The sequence below is a fragment of the Tachyglossus aculeatus genome, chromosome 4 (genome assembly GCF_015852505.1).
Source record: "Tachyglossus aculeatus isolate mTacAcu1 chromosome 4, mTacAcu1.pri, whole genome shotgun sequence".
NCBI lineage: Eukaryota > Metazoa > Chordata > Mammalia > Monotremata > Tachyglossidae > Tachyglossus > Tachyglossus aculeatus.
The window spans coordinates 88,130,047-88,146,563 of record NC_052069.1 but is presented as its reverse complement, the minus strand read 5'-3'; the positions used below and the strand labels follow the sequence as shown (position 1 = coordinate 88,146,563).

The 16,517-nt window shown below is 42.8% G+C and overlaps 1 non-coding gene across 1 annotated transcript; it reads left to right on the top strand.

Annotated features, from left to right (window-relative positions):
• The first annotated feature begins 7,057 nt into the window (after positions 1–7,057).
• Positions 7,058–7,195, top strand: LOC119927679. The gene has a single exon (XR_005450659.1). It is a non-coding gene; the product is annotated as a small nucleolar RNA SNORA7 (small nucleolar RNA).
• Positions 7,196–16,517: the final 9,322 nt, after the last annotated feature.

Below are 16,517 nucleotides of genomic sequence, written 5' to 3'. Positions count from 1 at the left end.
GGGAATGAGAATGAGCAGTCAGAGAGATAGGAGGAGAACCAGGAGAGTACAGTGTCAGCGAAGACAAGGTTGGACAATGTTTCTAGGAGAAGTGGGTGGTAGACAGCTTTGAAGGTAGCTGAGAGGTCGAGGAGGATTAAGATAGAGAAGAGGCTGTTGGATTTGGCCAGAAGAGATCACTGGTGAGTTTTCATAGAGTGAATGATTTGGTGGAGGTCAAGGGGGAAATTAGAGGCATGGAAGTGGAAACATTGGGTGTAGATAACTCACTCATGGAGTGCGGAGAGTAATGGCAGGAGGGAGATGGGCTGATTACTGGAGGGAGCTGTGGTATCAAGGGAGGGTTTTTTTTAGAACAGTGGTACAGTGAATTGTCCAAGGTCACATAACTTGTCATTATCAGAATAGGGATTTTTTAATAGTATTCGTTATTAGGCGAACTGAGATTCGAAAGTGGTTCTCCTGATTCCTAATCTAGTGCTCTGTGCACTAGGCCACACTTCTTTTAGCTAATTTTCTGTCCATGATAAAACATTCCCGCCAACCATATCACTTCTCAAGCTCTATAAAGTCTTTTGGTATGGAATCTTACTTAACATCTAAATATATGATATGCCCTAGTTCCCCTCTACCCACATTTTACTGATCCCCTCAAAGAATTAGAGCTAAATGAGTCATGATTTTCCTTAGAGAAACCATGCTCTCTCTCTCTCTCTCTTTAGAGACTGTAAGTTCCTTGTGGGCAGGGACCATGTCTACCAACCCTATTATATTGTTCTCTCCCAAGTGCTTAATACAATGCTTTGTACATAGAAGGCACTCAATAAATACCATTGATTGAGTCAAAGTGCTCACTGATCCTGTTTTTGGATTATAGTCTACTCATTCACCGGGTTTACAAGTCCCAAAGCACTTACTTACATATTGGTAATTTATTTTAATGTCTGTGTCTCCCTCTAGACTGTAAGCTCCTTGCAGACCGGGAAATGCGTCAACCAACTCTGTTGTACAGTACTCTCCCAAGTGCTTACTACAGTGATCTACACATGGTAAGCGCTCAATAAATACCATTGATCAATTGACTGATATAACTTGAAACTTGTTCTGTAACTCTCAGGATCACCTCTGGAACATTTCTTATAGATCTAATTCCCAATCTTCCTGCCTTCAGGTAAGGTGACCATTTGTAATGCTAGGCTGCATCCTTACAGGAATTCTTCAGTGTCCCCTATGATTTCCTTTAAAGTTCTCAAATGGAGGTGATCCATTCCTGATGATTTGCTTGATTTGTTTTTATCAAACTGACCTAAAACACCATGTGTGGCTCAGCATCGCCAGATTTGAAGTAACAGGTCTTGTGTTCACCAACATACTTGGTGGCGTCTCAAACAACAAGCCCAAAAGATAGTTCTGAAATTGAACACAGGCTAAGACTGTTTTAACCCTCAAGTAGAAATTTGAAGCCTCTATTTTTCAAGAGAAGCAATAGCCTGAATATCAGTTTCACAGAATTGAGAGGCTATACCGCAAAAGTTCATTTTGAGGGAAACCTTGAAATCTCAACTTCCAGAGGTTACATTAGGGAATTCAATTTTCTAATGCTAAAATTAATCCAAGTAATTCAATTTTATATTTAGAAAGAACACCCATCACAGTGCTACATTTCATAGAGAAAAATTGCTTTTCTCTCAGTAAAACAAATATCAAGTTAGAAGCAAAAGTAACCAGGTCAAATCCTTCTTCCAGATACGCATGTGCAATTCCCATTTAGGCAAACGGGAATTGCATGTGATTTATCTGAGGGCAGGCTCTGATCGCCTCTGCTAAGCCAGGTTTTAAGAAATGTGTCTTGCTAACCAGGAACAGGTTAAAAGCTCCCTTACTGCATCTACTGGGCTCAGCTGTTGCCAAGAATTTGATACACACATTGATTTGGATTTATTTTTCCTGTAACCGTGGTTAGCAGCACCTAATTATGATTTGCTCACATACTTACCATCTAAAAATATATGCGGAGGGCAGCTTCGTTCACTTGAAATTCCCACAGGCTTTCAGTGGATGAGAGCTGAGCCTATTTACCATGGCAAGAATATCCCCAGTAGATTGCCCCCTCTAGATAGAGCAATAAATATGGATGTCACTTCTATCGGTTTCTGGCAGCTAGCTTGTGGGGTCAAGGGTAATAAAAAACAGTTTCACTGCAAATCAAGTTAATACCAAGCAGGTCAGGTTCTGCCATAGACAGGTAGATAGATGCATAGATAGAAAACCACATCCCAGTTTACAGTCATGCCACAGTATGTATAACTCAGTTATAAGCATTGTTCTTTGCTATCTTATCCCAGCTAAAGCCACCCTAAGGCAATATTGTTTTGCACCTTACCCTTCACAAAAGCCCATCTACCCCAATGTTTCAGTCAATCAATCATATTTATTGAGTGCTTACTATGTGCAGAGCACTGTACTAAGTGTTTGGGGCAGTACAATGTAACAGATGTGGTGGATATAGTCCCCGCCTAGAAGGAATTTACAACCTAGGGGGCAAGCGCTATAGGTCAGTAACTCCATTCCCTACCTGGGTTGAAATTAATCAATAATGAACAGATTTCAGAGGTAACGTTCCCTAAAGTTCTTGTCAGCCTTTCAAGGTATAAAAGAAACACCAAGAGCAAATAACAAAAGACATTTTTGATCTGGAGAAGCGACTTATATTAGAAATACATGATGCAAATGGCAATAAGCTATCTCAGTCAGAAAAATCATTAATAATGATGATAAGTGTGGTATTTGTTTAGCACTTTCTAAGAGAAGCAGTATGGCCCAGTGGAAAGAGCACGGAACTGAGAGTCAGAAGGACCTGGGTTCTAATCCCAGATCTGCCACTTGTCTGCTGTGTGACCTGAGGCAAGTCACTTCACCTCTCTGGGCCTCAGTTACCTCGTCTGTAGAATGGGGAAAAGTGTGAGGCCCCATGTGTCCAACCTGATATATGTTTATATGTACCCCAGCACTAAGTAGCATCATCATCATCATTGTTATTATTATTATCATGTGCCAAACATTGTGCTGAGTGCTGAGGTAAATACAATTCAGTCAGAACCTGCTCTGCACACAGTAAGTGCTCAATAAATACGATTGAATGAATGAACTCCCATCCCCCCCGGAGTTCACGGTCTAAGAGATTGTGACTTTGGGATTTAAAAGTCAGGCATCGATTGTGAAAAAAAAAAAGGATAAATTTACCAAAATGACTAAAGACTCTGATGGAGAACACCATTCAAAGTTGCCCAGAAGTCTTCAGATCTGCTACGGGGTACTCTAGGAAAACAAGAATAAGGCTGTTGCTCAAGCAAAGTTGGACAAATTCTTAAAGACTTGAAAAGTCCTCTCACAGACAGTAGACCAAGTTTCTATTTCTACAGCTTATTGCAAAGTTTCACCATCACACTACAACTCATTTAGTTAGCAACATGATTTAACACTTTTAATTAGCTTTAATATAATTGAGATGCACCATGGACTATTTGGATAGATCACGGATCTGGGAGTTAAGACTGGGTTCTAATCCCGGCTCTGCCACTTGTCTGCTGTGTGGCCTTGGGCATGTCACTTCACTTCTTTGTGCCACAGTTACCTCATCTGTAAAATGGGGATTAAGACTGTGAGTCCCATGAGAGACGGGGACTACGCACAACCCGATAAGCTTGTGTGCATCCCAGTTCTTAGTACAGTGCCTAGCACATAGTAAGTGCTTAAAAAATTCCATTAAAATTCTATAACAAGGATTAACAGTAATTTAGTGATTTTTAATAATACAGTACCTAGCATACAAAATGCAATTTTTTTTGCTCAGAGGTTCAGAAATGGATCACAGTTTTTAACATGTAAAAACCTATTGCAAACATATCCCATGACACAGCCAGGCATGGAACATCTACTTTTTTGAGGAGCACATTATGCTTTTTCATGGAGTACACCTGCATATAAAATCCACTCTTGCTAAATGTCTCTAGTGATATCCATGTGAATTCTAGACATATCTACTAAAATTCCCCTTGAGTTTTTGAAATCCAAGTAGCATCCTATTAACACTAGCATTGGAGGGAATTTCTGATCCAACAATTTGCCCTTGAGAGATTTGGACGATGCGGATGAAAGAGAAGATGAACTTAAATTGAAATGGTTTACACACATAGCTGATGATGGAACGTGATGCAATTTGTCTGGCCTTTACTCGCCTCCGGGAAAATCTGGGATTCATTCATGCCCTATGCCCTGGAAGTTCTCCACCTTCTTCCCAATCAATCAGTGATATTTATTGAATGCTTATTCTGAGCAGAGCATTGCACTAAGTGCTAGGGAGAATCCACAACAACAGAATTGGTAGACATGATTCCCGTTCTCAAGTTTATAATTTGAGGGAGTGTGAGAGGAGGAAGGCTTCTGTATCCACCATCACTAGTGACTCCTTTTTTGGTAATTCAGAAGTTCCCTATAAAATCCCCTTTCCTTTTTTTTATGGTATTTGTTAAGCATTTACTATGTGTCTGCACTGTCCTAAACCCTGGCGCATATTCATTCAATCATATTTATTGAGCGCGTACTGTGTGCAGAGCACTGTACTAAGCGCTTTCATATGTAAGATAATCAAGTTGGACAACAATCCCTGTCCCATATGGGGCTTCCAGTCTGAATCAGAGGGAGAAGGGTTTAATTTCCATTTCATAGGCGAGGTAATTGAGGCACAGAGAAGTTAAGGTCACACAGCTGACAAGTGGCAGAGCTGAAATTAGAACCCAGGTCTTCTGACTCTCAGCACTGTGTTGTTTTCACCAGACCACACTGCTTCTCTTCTTTTCTCCCAGTTGGGAAGTCAGTCAATTGTATTTTATTTATTGAGCACTTACTGCATCCAGAGAATTATAATAGCACTCACTTGGGAGAGTAAAATATAACAATAAACAATTTCCCTGATCCCAGAGAGCTTAAAGTTGCTGAGAAGACAATTAAGAGAAACTGTAGGTATGGGAGAGTAGTGGGGAAAAGGTACTTGGCTATCCTTGGCCTCTATTTCTTTTCTTGGTATTTGTTAAACACTTACTATATGCCAGGCACTGTACTAAGCACTGGGGAGATACAAGCTAATTAGGTTGGACAGAGTCCATGTGCCCCATGGGGCTCATAGTCTTAATTGCCATTTTACAGATGAGGTAAGTGAGACCCAGAGACGTTAAGTTACTTGCCTATGGTCACACAGCAGACAAGTGGCAGAGCTGAGGTGAGAACCCAGATCATTCTGACCCCCAGGCCCGGGCTCTATGCATTCTAGGTAGGCTGATGCCCAAGTAGTTTGGCGATACCTGAAGCATAACAGCAGCTTTACCTTCAAGTTCTCAGGTTATTTCCGAATGCTTTGCATTCCTCGATCTTGACCTCCGGCCATGACTTCAAGTGGCAGAAATACCTTATAGTCTTAAATTCACTGAAGTAGTTCAGTGAGCTGCCTCATACACAGCTTTCTAGACTGTGAGCCCACTGTAGGGTAGGGACTGTCTCTATATGTTGCCAACTTGTACTTCCCAAGCACTTAGTACAGTGCTCTGCACACAGTAAGCGCTCAATAAATATGACTGAATGAATACAGCAACAATCCTGGTGTTCCCAGTAACCCCCGCCCAAACTGAAAAAGTAAACACACTCTGGAAAACAGAGACTCAAAGTCACTGGTGGACTTGCCCACTTTCTCTCCCAAGAGCTTCATTCAGTGTTCTGCACATAGGAAGCATGCAATAAATACCAGTGATTGACTGGAGAAGCAGCATGGGAAAGAAGCATGGTGCGGTGGTTAGAGCACAGGCCTGAAAGTCAGAGAGAGGGTCATGGATTCTAATCCCGACTCTGCCACTTGTCTGCTGTGTGATCTTGGGCAAGTCACTTCAACTTCTAGACTGTGAGCCCGTTGTTGGGTAGGGACCGTCTCTATATGTTGCCAACTTGTACTTCCCAAGTGCTTGGTACAGTGCTCTGCACACAGTAAGTGCTCAATAAATTCAACTGAATGAATACAGCAACAATCCTGGTGTTCCCAGTAACCCCCGCCCAAACTGAAAAAGTAAACACACTCCGGAAAACAAAGACTCAAAGTCACTGATGGACTTGCCCACTTTCTCTCCCAAGAGCTTCATTCAGTGTTCTGCACATAGGAAGCATGCAATAAATACCAGTGATTGACTGGAGAAGCAGCATGGGAAAGAAGCACGGTGCAGTGGTTAGAGCACAGGCCTGAGAGGCAGAGGGTCATGGGTTCTAATCCCAACTCTGCCACTTGTCTGCTGTGTCCTTGGGCAAGTCACTTCAACTTCTAGACTGTGAGCCTGTTGTTGGGTAGGGACCGTCTCTATATGTTGCCAACTTGCACTTCTCAAGCGCTTAGTACAGTGCTCTGCACACAGTGAGTGTTCAATAAATGCAATTGAATGAATGAATAAATGAATGAACTCTCTGGACCTCAGTTATGCCATCTGTAAAAGGAGGATTGAGACTTTGAGCCCCATGTGGGACAGGGACTGTGTTCAATCTGACTTGCTTGTATCCACCCCAGTGTTTAGTACAATGCCTGGCACGAAATAAGCGCTTAACAAATACCACAGTTATTATTATTAGAGAAGAGTATTATTACTCTTAGAGAAGCAGCATGGCTCAGTGGAAAGAGCCTGGGCTTTGGAGTCAGAGGTCATGGGTTCAAACCCCAGCTCCACTACTTGTCAGCTGTGTGACTTTGGGCAAGTCACTTCACTTCTCCGGGCCTCAGTTCCCTCATCTGTAAAATGGGATGAAGCCTGTGAGCCCCCCATGGGACAGCCTGATTACCTTGTATCCCCCAGCACTTAGAACAGTGCTTTGCACATAGTAAGCACTTAATAAATGTCATTATTATTATTATTATTATTACAGCTCAAAGTGCAAACCATGAAGGTGATCTCTCCCAGACAGCATAGCGTACAACATCCGTTTTCATTTCTTTGTCCAGAAAATGCCCAGAGGTGATTACTATGTTTCCCGCTCAGGGTCACACCTGGAGAGTTTCCAGTACTCTACCAGCCTTGGCTATGGGAGGGAGAGTCAAGCAAAGGCCTACCCATTTCATTCCTAGCTTGGGCAGTGGCTAGCGAGTGGAAGACAATCTGCTACAAGTCAAAACTCACCCATGCTTGGCAGGAGTGGCACAGGAGAGAGTCGAGGGAGGAGACTCGAGTTTACTGCGTGGAAGGCGGCAATGGTAAACCGCTTCCGTATTTTGACCAAGAAAACTCTATGGATACACTACCAGAATTATTGCCGATGGAGAGCACTACATTCTGGGAGAGATGTGTCTGTGGTGTCGCTATGGGTCGGAAACGACTCGAGGGCATTAGTCAAGACAAGATTGCTGAATATGGAGGTATCCACAAATATTTTCTTGGAAAGTAATCCTAGTGTCCGTCTTCTCAATTCAGGGCAGGGGCTTTTGAATACCTTCGCTGACAGATTGACCAGGACTATGTTTTCCCCCTATTCAGCGTGCAATAGATTCTTATCATGTCGATTCGTTGACTGACAGGCTTTCAGAGTTCCAATGCACCGTTTGATACTTTAAAAAGACATATGCCCCTTTGTCTGACTTAAATTAGGCCACAGAAGTGAGGGCGAGGCTCAGGCTTACTGAAGTGTTTCGGTGACTTGCGACTTTGGTGATGCTCCATCAGCCTTGTGTTTTTATTTGCCTGTGAGGAGAAACCTTACAAGCCTTCATAAAATGGTTTTCTTCTAGTCAGGTTTCTAGACCATATACTACGTTTATAGGCCTAGGTCCTGAACCAAGCTAAGATTGGGTTACCTTCAGGTAAATACTTCCAGACACTTTATCTGCTATGTCATTATGACTCGCCTCTATTTGTTACTGTACTATGTAACACAATCCTCGCATTATAGTCCACATGAAAAGATGATTCTGCAGCATCTTGTCATCGTTTCACGAACACTGCTTTGAAGCCGTTTTGAGTTCTGAACTCAGTGCCTCACAGCAAAGGCTCAAGTGCACGACACAGTATTATTTACTCAGATGGGGTTAATTGTTGGATAAAAGAATGGTTCCTTTCAGTTTACCTTTTTGCAATCTCCCTCACATTGGATATGGAAGACAGGAAAGTCTACGATAAATATCAAACTTTCTAATCAGAAACGAGTCCAGTTGTATTTGAAATCTTGAACTTAATCCAGAATCAGGAAATGCAGTCACTTGTGTGACTGTCGCTGAAAGAAGAAAATGACCTTTCTATTGTAGCTTACATTCACTATTGTACTTGTGAACAAGGGGGAATGGAGCAGGTAAATGCCAAAGCTTAAGAAGATTTTTTTCTTTTAACAAGGAAGTGAAAGTTTTGGGCAACGATTACTATATGCATTGGGATAAACTCTGGGAAGTCTTTTCCTAGGAGGAAACCCAAAGATAGCCCTGAAAAATGTTTTCCTATCCAATAGAAACTGGAATGTTATGGAATCCTTTATTACTTGTCTACAGTCTAAATAGGTAACATGGCTTTCGGCATTTTAGAAACGCTGGTGTTTTAGAATCCATTCAAATATGAAACTGCTTGGCCCACTGTTGGGTAGGGACTGTCTCTATGTGTTGCAAACTTGTACTCCCCAAGCGCTTAGTACAGTGTTCTGCACACAGTAAGCGCTCAATAAATATGATTGATGACAGAGCACAGTACTGGGAGTCGGAGGCCTGCCAGCTCTGTCATCTATCGGCTTTGTGAACTTGGCCAAGTCAACTAACTTCCCTGTGTCTCAGCTACCCTATCTATGCAATGGAGGTGGAATTAAGTGCTTACTATGTGCAAAGCACAGTTCTAAGTGCTGGGTAGGTTACAAGTTGATCAGGTTGTCCCACGGGGGGCACACAGTCTTAATCCCCATTTTACAGATGAGGTAACTGAGGCCCAGAGAAGTTAAGTGACTTGCCCAAAGTCACACAGCTGACAGTTGGCGGAGCTGGGATTTGAACCCATGACCTCTGACTCCAAAGCCCGTGCTCTTTCCAGTGAGCCACACTGCTTCTCCAAGTGGGACTGAAACTGTGTCTGTCCTGATTAACTTGTATCTACTTGTATAACTTGTATCTAGGGCATGGGCTTTGGAGTCAGAGGTCACGGGTTCAAATCCTAGTTCCACCACTTGTCAACTGTGTGACTTTGGGCAAGTCACTCCACTTCTCTGTGCCTCAGTTACCTCATCTGTAAAATGGGGATGAAGACTGTGAGCCCCACGTGGGACACCCTGATCACCTTGTAACCTCCCCAGCACTTAGAACAGTGCTTTGCACAGAGTAAGCGCTTAATAAATGCCATCATGATGATGATTACTCCAGCACTTTGAAAAGTGTTTGACACACAGTAAGCACTTAAATGCCATAGTTATTAAATAACATCCAAGTTTTCAAGGCAATCCTCATATTTGCCCAGGACTGATTTCTCATCCAGCAGTGATACAGGGGAGGTTTCATTGGAGATATATAGATACATTACATTGAAATATCACCCACGGACAGCTAATTTGCCACTAAAATACGATCTGGGATTAAACAGCAGGAAACCCGGAGTTAGATTCAGTAAAATCTCTGCCGGACACAGGCATTCAGGGCAGCTAGCACTAAACTATAGAAGCACTTAAATATCAGAGCTGGGGCTGCCTAGTCTCCTGAGAGGAGTGAGCCAGGGAGGGTTTAGATTGATTCTGGCGTATATTTACTGGCAAGGCTTTAGCAAACGATTTTACAACCATTTATTCCTCCGGGCCCCATCAGCAAGTGCTAGGTGACGTTGTTTTTAGAGTAGCTGGCAAGCTGGGCTGAGGAGAGTAGCAGACGAGCTGGGCAGGTCCCCTTTCCACACAGCTGGAGCATCCAAACCAGCCACACCCAGGGGGAGTGAGGGCAGGGGGTAGGAGGAATGGGGCTTCCCATGCCCCCACGGCATAGGAGGCCCAGCCCCAGCCCCTGCTCTCTGGAACAGGTTGGGTTTTCACTGGATGGTTTAATAATAATAATAGCATTTATTCATTCATTCATTTATTCATTCAATCGTATTTATTGAGCACTTACTGTGTGCAGAGCACTATACTAAGCGCTTGGGAAGTACAAGCTGGCAACATATAGAGACAGTCCCTACCCAACAGTGGGCTCACAGTCTAGAATCAATCAATCAATCGTATTTATTGAGCGCTTACTGTGTGCAGAGCACTGTACTAAGCGCTTGGAAAGTCCAAGTTGGCAACATATAGAGACGGTCCCTACCCAACAGTGGGCTCACAGTCTAGAAAGGGAAGACAGAGAACAAAACATATTAGCAAAATAAAATAAATAGAATAAATATGTACAAAATAGAGTAATAAATACGTACAAACATATATACATATATACAGGTGCTGTGGGGAGAGGAAGGAGGTCAGGCGGGGGGATGGGGAGGGGGAGGAGGTGGAGCACTGTTCTAAGCACTGAGGAGGTTACAAGATGATCAGGTTGTTCCACGTGGGGCTCACAGCCTTAATCCCCATTTTACAGATGAGGTAACTGAGGCCCGGAGAAGTTGTGAGACCTCTGACTCTCTCCACTGACCCATGCTGCTTCTCTATGTGGAGGGGCCAGCTGGGCGATTCATTTGGAGACATGCCTCCAATCAATCAATCAATCGTATTTATTGAGCGCTTACTGTGTGCAGAGCACTCTACTAAGCACTTGGGAAGTACAAGTTGGCAACGTATAGAGACAGTCCCTACCCAACAGTGGGCTCACAGTCTCGAAGCCTCCCTCCCAAATGGACTGGTTCACAGAACCTGGGTCAGTGGTGAGGCTTGGAAGCTCTAAAATTGAACCTTGCATACTGGGTTGCATTCTTCAGGCCTTTTGGATGAGAAGCAGTGTGGTCCGGTGGAAAGAGCGTGGGCCTGGGTTTAATGAGAAGCAGCGTGGCTCAGTGGAAAGAGCCCGAGCTTTGGAGTCAGAGATCATGGGTTCAAATCCCGGCTCCGCCACTTGTCAGCTGTGTGACTTGGGGCAAGTGACTTCACTTCTCTGGGCCTCATCTGTAAAATGAGGATTAAGACTGTGAGCCCCCTGTGGGATAACCTGATCACCTTGTAACCTCCCCGGCGTTTAGAACAGTGCTTTGCATATAGTAAGTGCTTAATAAATGCCATCATTATTATTATTAATTCCAGCTCTGCCACTTGCCTGCTGTGTGACTTTGGACAAGTCAATTAGCAATAATAACAATATTATGATCAAAATCAGAATCTACCCATATTCTTTCATTCATTCATTCAATCACATTTACTGAGCGCTTACTGTGTGCTAAGCACTTGGAAAGCACAATTTGGCAACAGATAGAGACAATCCCTACCCAACAATGGGCTCACAGTCTAGAAGGGGGAGACAGATGACAAAACAAAACAAGTAGACAGGCATCAATAGCATCAAATTAGGTAAATAGAATTACAGATATATTGTTAAGCACGTACTGTGTGACAGGCACTGTTCTAAGGGTTGGGGTAGACACAGCCCCTGTCCCACATAGGGCTCTTAGTCTTAATACCCATTTTACAGATGAGGGAATTGAGGCCCAGAGAGTTAAGTGACTTCCCCAAGGTCACACAGCAGACAAGTTAACTTTTCTGTGCCTCAGTTCCCTAATTGGCAAAATGGAAATCCAATAACTCTTCTTCCCCCTACTTAGACTGCGAGCCCTGTGTGGGATCTGATTATCTTGTATCTACCCTACGCTTAGTACTTCTCTGGGCCTCAGTTCCCTCATCTGTAAAATGGGGATGAAGACTGTGAGCCCCCCGTGGGACAAGCTGATCAGTTTGTAACCTCCCCAGCTCTTAGAACAGTGCTTTGCACATAGTAAGCGCTTAATAAATGCCATTTTATATATATATATATATATGTACATATATATATACCATACTTGGCATATAGTAAGTGCTAAATAAATACCACTAGTGTTATTCAGTAGACTTAAGGAAGCTGTTTGAAGAGAGCAACTTCATCCAGCTAGGAATGCTTTCACAGCATCTCTTCTCACCAAGGATTCTGGGGCGGAAAGATGTCATGAGAGGTCATTCATTCAATCATGTTTATTGAGCACTTACTCTGTGCAAAACACTGTACTAAGCACATGGGAGAGTACACTATAATACATTCACATTCCCTGCCCACAACAAGCTCAGGAAGGATTGTAACTGGACCTTCTACAACCCCAGGCATCCCATCACTTTGGAAAGAAAAGTCCTTGCCTCTCAAATGTCAGTGTTTTGTATATTCACATATGATGCATCATGAACATTACAGCATACACATAATCAATCAATCAATCATATTTATTGAGCACTTACTGTGTGCAGAGCACTGTACTAAGTGCTTGGGAAGTACAAGTTGGCAACATATAGAGACGGTCCCTACCCAACAGTGGGCTCACAGTCTAGAAGGGGGAGTCAGAGAAAAAAAAAACCATATTAACAAAATAAAATAGAATAGATATGTACAAGTAAAATAAGTAAATAAATAGAGTAATAAATACGTACAAACATATATACATATAAAAAGGTGCTGTGGGGAAGGGAAGGAGGTAAGACGGGGGATGGAGAGGGGGAGGAGGGGGAGAGGAGGGGTAAAATGAATGAGAGGAGGAGTAAAATGAATTACTGAGGAAGGCTGGGGAATCTCCTGTTGTGGAGTTAGCACAGAAGAGATTTTAATTGATAATGATGGTATTTATTAAGCGCTTACTATGTGCCAAGCACTGTTCTAGGCGCTGATGTAAGTGTGGTTTCAGAACCAGAATCAACAGGGTTTAACTTCCTGGGGAAGAGGAACTTGGGAACAAACGAAAGAAGTAGTGTGGTCCACCGGGAAGAATACAGGCCTGGAAATCAGAGGAGCTGGTTTCTAATCCTGGCTCTGCCACTTGCCTGCTGGGAGACTTTGGGCACGTCATTTAACTTCTCTGTACTTTAGTTTCCTCATCTGCAAAATAGGAATTCAATACCTGTTCTTCCTCCTACTTAGATTGTAAGCCTCATGTGAGATCTGATGATCTTTTACCTATCCCAGCACTTAATACAGTGCTTCACACGTAGTAAATGCTTAATGAATAACACAACTATTACTGTTATTATTAAGTATAAAGTGTAATCCCTGCCCTCAAGGATCACAACTAGAAGAAAGGAAATCTACGTAAAAAATAATAAGCTCAAGTGGATAAATCAATAAATCAGAAACTGGGTTACTATGTGACCAGCTCTGTTCTAAGCACTGGAGTAGATAAAAGATAATCAGATTGGACACAGTTCCTGCCATACACAAAACTCACATCTTACAGTCTAAGAAGGAGGGAACAGGACCGAATCCCCATTTTACAGGTAAGGAAACTGAGGCACATAGGAGTTGATGACTTCACAAGGTCACAAAGCAGACAAGTGGCAGAGCCGAGATTAGACCCCAGAATCTCTGACTCTTATGTCTGTGCTCTTTCCACTAGGCCGTGTTTTGATTATCTTGTTGTCCCTGTTGGAAGCTTATTATTGTGATGGGAGGACCATCAATCTAATCCAGGCCAAGACTCAAAGTAGAAAGTGATCCGATTAGTGAGGGCATACAGGATCACTTTTCCAACCTGCGCACATCACTGTAACAAAGGGGAAGCTGGGGTTGGCTGAATTATCTTGCCGGGCTGGAAAAACACAGTAGGATAGTTGCTTTGCTTTCTGCTTTGCTTTAGATTTGTAGATATGGTAGCTATTTACGCACAAGTCAAGTGATTCCAGAAAATCATGAGCTCTAATCTCAACTCTACCAATTATCTGCTGTGTGACCTTGAGCAAGTCACTTAACATCTTTGTGCCACAGTAACCCAATCTGTAAATGGGGATTGAGACTGTGAGCGCCAAGTGGGACAGGGATTGCATCCAAAAGCTTAGTACAGTGCCTGGCACATAGTAAGTGCTTAACAAATAGCACTATTATTATTATTATTATCATTATCATTATTATTATTCCAACTTGAACAATGCCCTTGACAGGATAAAGCAGTAGTAGTAGTAACAGTAGAAGTAGTAGTAGAATTTATTTAGTGGAAAATATGAAACAAGTAAATGACACATTCCTTGCACATAAAAAGCTTGCACTCTGTTGGGGAAGACAGACATGAAAGTAGTTAAGTAGTAACTAACAGTTGAATGTATAATTAAAGTAACATATGCCTAAGTGCTAAGGATAACGAGGTTAGTTTGGGAAGAATGAAAGTGGTTTGGATGCTAGTGGGTGAGGGGAATACACGTATCTAGATATATATGAGGTGGGTTGAATTGTGGAAAAGCCTTAAAGCCAGCGGTGAGAAATGTTGGCTTGGTGCAGAGGGACCCAGGAAACCAGTGGAATGTTTTGAGGAGCAGAAAAGTGTGTCCTCTGTGACATTTCAGGAGGGTGATCCTGGAAGCAGAGTGTAGTATAGGTTGGAGAGATGAGATCTTAAGGGTGGGAAACCAGCCAGGAGGCTGATATATTAGTCTACTCATGAAATGACCAGACTGTGAACCAGTGTGGTAATTGTTGGGGGTAGAGAAGAAGGAATGGATCTGGAAGATGGTACATGTAAGAACCGTCAGGATTCGCCAGTAGATTGAGTGTGAGAAATGAAAGACTGAGGCCAAAATAACACCAATATTTAGTGAGGATTTCTGGAACAGGGTAGATGGCAGTGTTATTGGCTGTAATAGGATAGGAGAAGGAGGAAATTTAAAAGGAAAGAAGAATAGGTCAGTTTTGGTCATATTAATTTGGAGGTGCTGACAGGACGTCCAAGTGGAGACATCCTGAAGGGGAAAGGAGATGTGGGATTGCAGGTTAAATGAGAAATCAGGACTCTAGAGGTCAATATGGGTATTTATTTATCCAAATAAAAGTATAAAGCACAAAGTACAAAAGTACACAGAGAAAGTATGCTTGTTGCCAAATTGTACTTTCCAAGAGCTTAATACGGTGCTCTGCACAAGTAAGCGCTCAATAAATGTGATTGAATGAATAAATGAATATGGGTGGATTCTGATTCCCCACCCAATCCATTTTGTCTCATCCTAGACAGGAGACTTGACCACTGTCTGAAGCTTTAGACTCTGGACCTGGAGGAAGCAGAAAGTATACTGTCTTTTCCTAAGCACATAATATAGTGCTCTGCACACAGTAAGAGCTCAATAAATAAGACTAACAGAGCATCTAGCATGACATGATATACTGATTTCGGTGAGAAATCAAGCTTTTTCTAGTGAACGGAATTTTCATTAAGATACGCCGATTCCTGCAGTGCAAATAAGCAGAAAAATACCTCTTGCCCCTCAAGGAAGTTTTAAAAGCTCTATTGTGTCAGAGAGACTGTAGAGCTTAAGGAGAAAGTGGAGGTTCCAGATGAGTGACTGAGCAGCTCAATTGTCAGTGAGAAAACAAGCGTGGGACGGATCATGGGTTTGGAACATTAAACCTTGCCATCTGCAGACTGAACTTTTCTGCATCGCACGAGAAAATTTCCAGGATTTAGCCAGTTAAAGTAATTATCATAATAGTGGATGAAAAAACAGTCCTGCTATGTTCTCTTTATTCTCCCTTGAGACACTCTAGATTCATAGACTACTACTTGGGATTGAGTCAGTCTGAGAAATATTCCAGAAAAAGAAAAATAACAGCTTTTGGTGACACTCTCTGAGCGAGTGCGATAACCCATAGCTTTGGCCATAGCAGCTGAGGGGTCTGAACGTGATGGCCTCCAGTTTGAGACATTTGGCGTGAAGGGCCGGAGACGGAATCAGTAAATTGGGCTAAGACAAGGTACATTAAAAAGTTGTAGAGGTAAAGGACAGAGGTCAAACAGGATTCCTCAGGGACTGACGCCAGACTGGGGAAATTTCAGGAACGTGGACTTTGAGGTTTCCAGTTGGCCGTATTAAGTCCAAATGAACCAAACCGAGACATATACCACCGTACTTCAGGTGGTGGCAGAATCTAGAAATGGTGTGATATGGGGGGGAAAATCGTGCACCTTGCATTGCCAAAACTTGCCTATAATAATAATAATTTTGGTATTTGTTAAGCGCTTACTATGTGCCAAGCACTGTTCTAAGCACTGGGGGAAATACAAGGTAATCAGGTTGTCCCACGTGGGGCTCACAGTCTTAATCCCCATTTTCCAGATGAGGTAACTGAGGCACAGAGAAGTCAAGCGACTTGCCCAAAGTCACACAGCTGATAAGTGGCGGAGCCGGGATTAGAACCCATGACCTCTGACTCCCAAGCCCGTGCACTTTCCACTGAGCCATGCTGCTTCTCTATCTATTCTCTATGCCTATGCATTCACTTTAGCGGGCCCAGGAGCGGGAGTTAGGGAGGCCCCCGGAAGATGCCCCAGGCCTGTAAAATTGATTTTCAG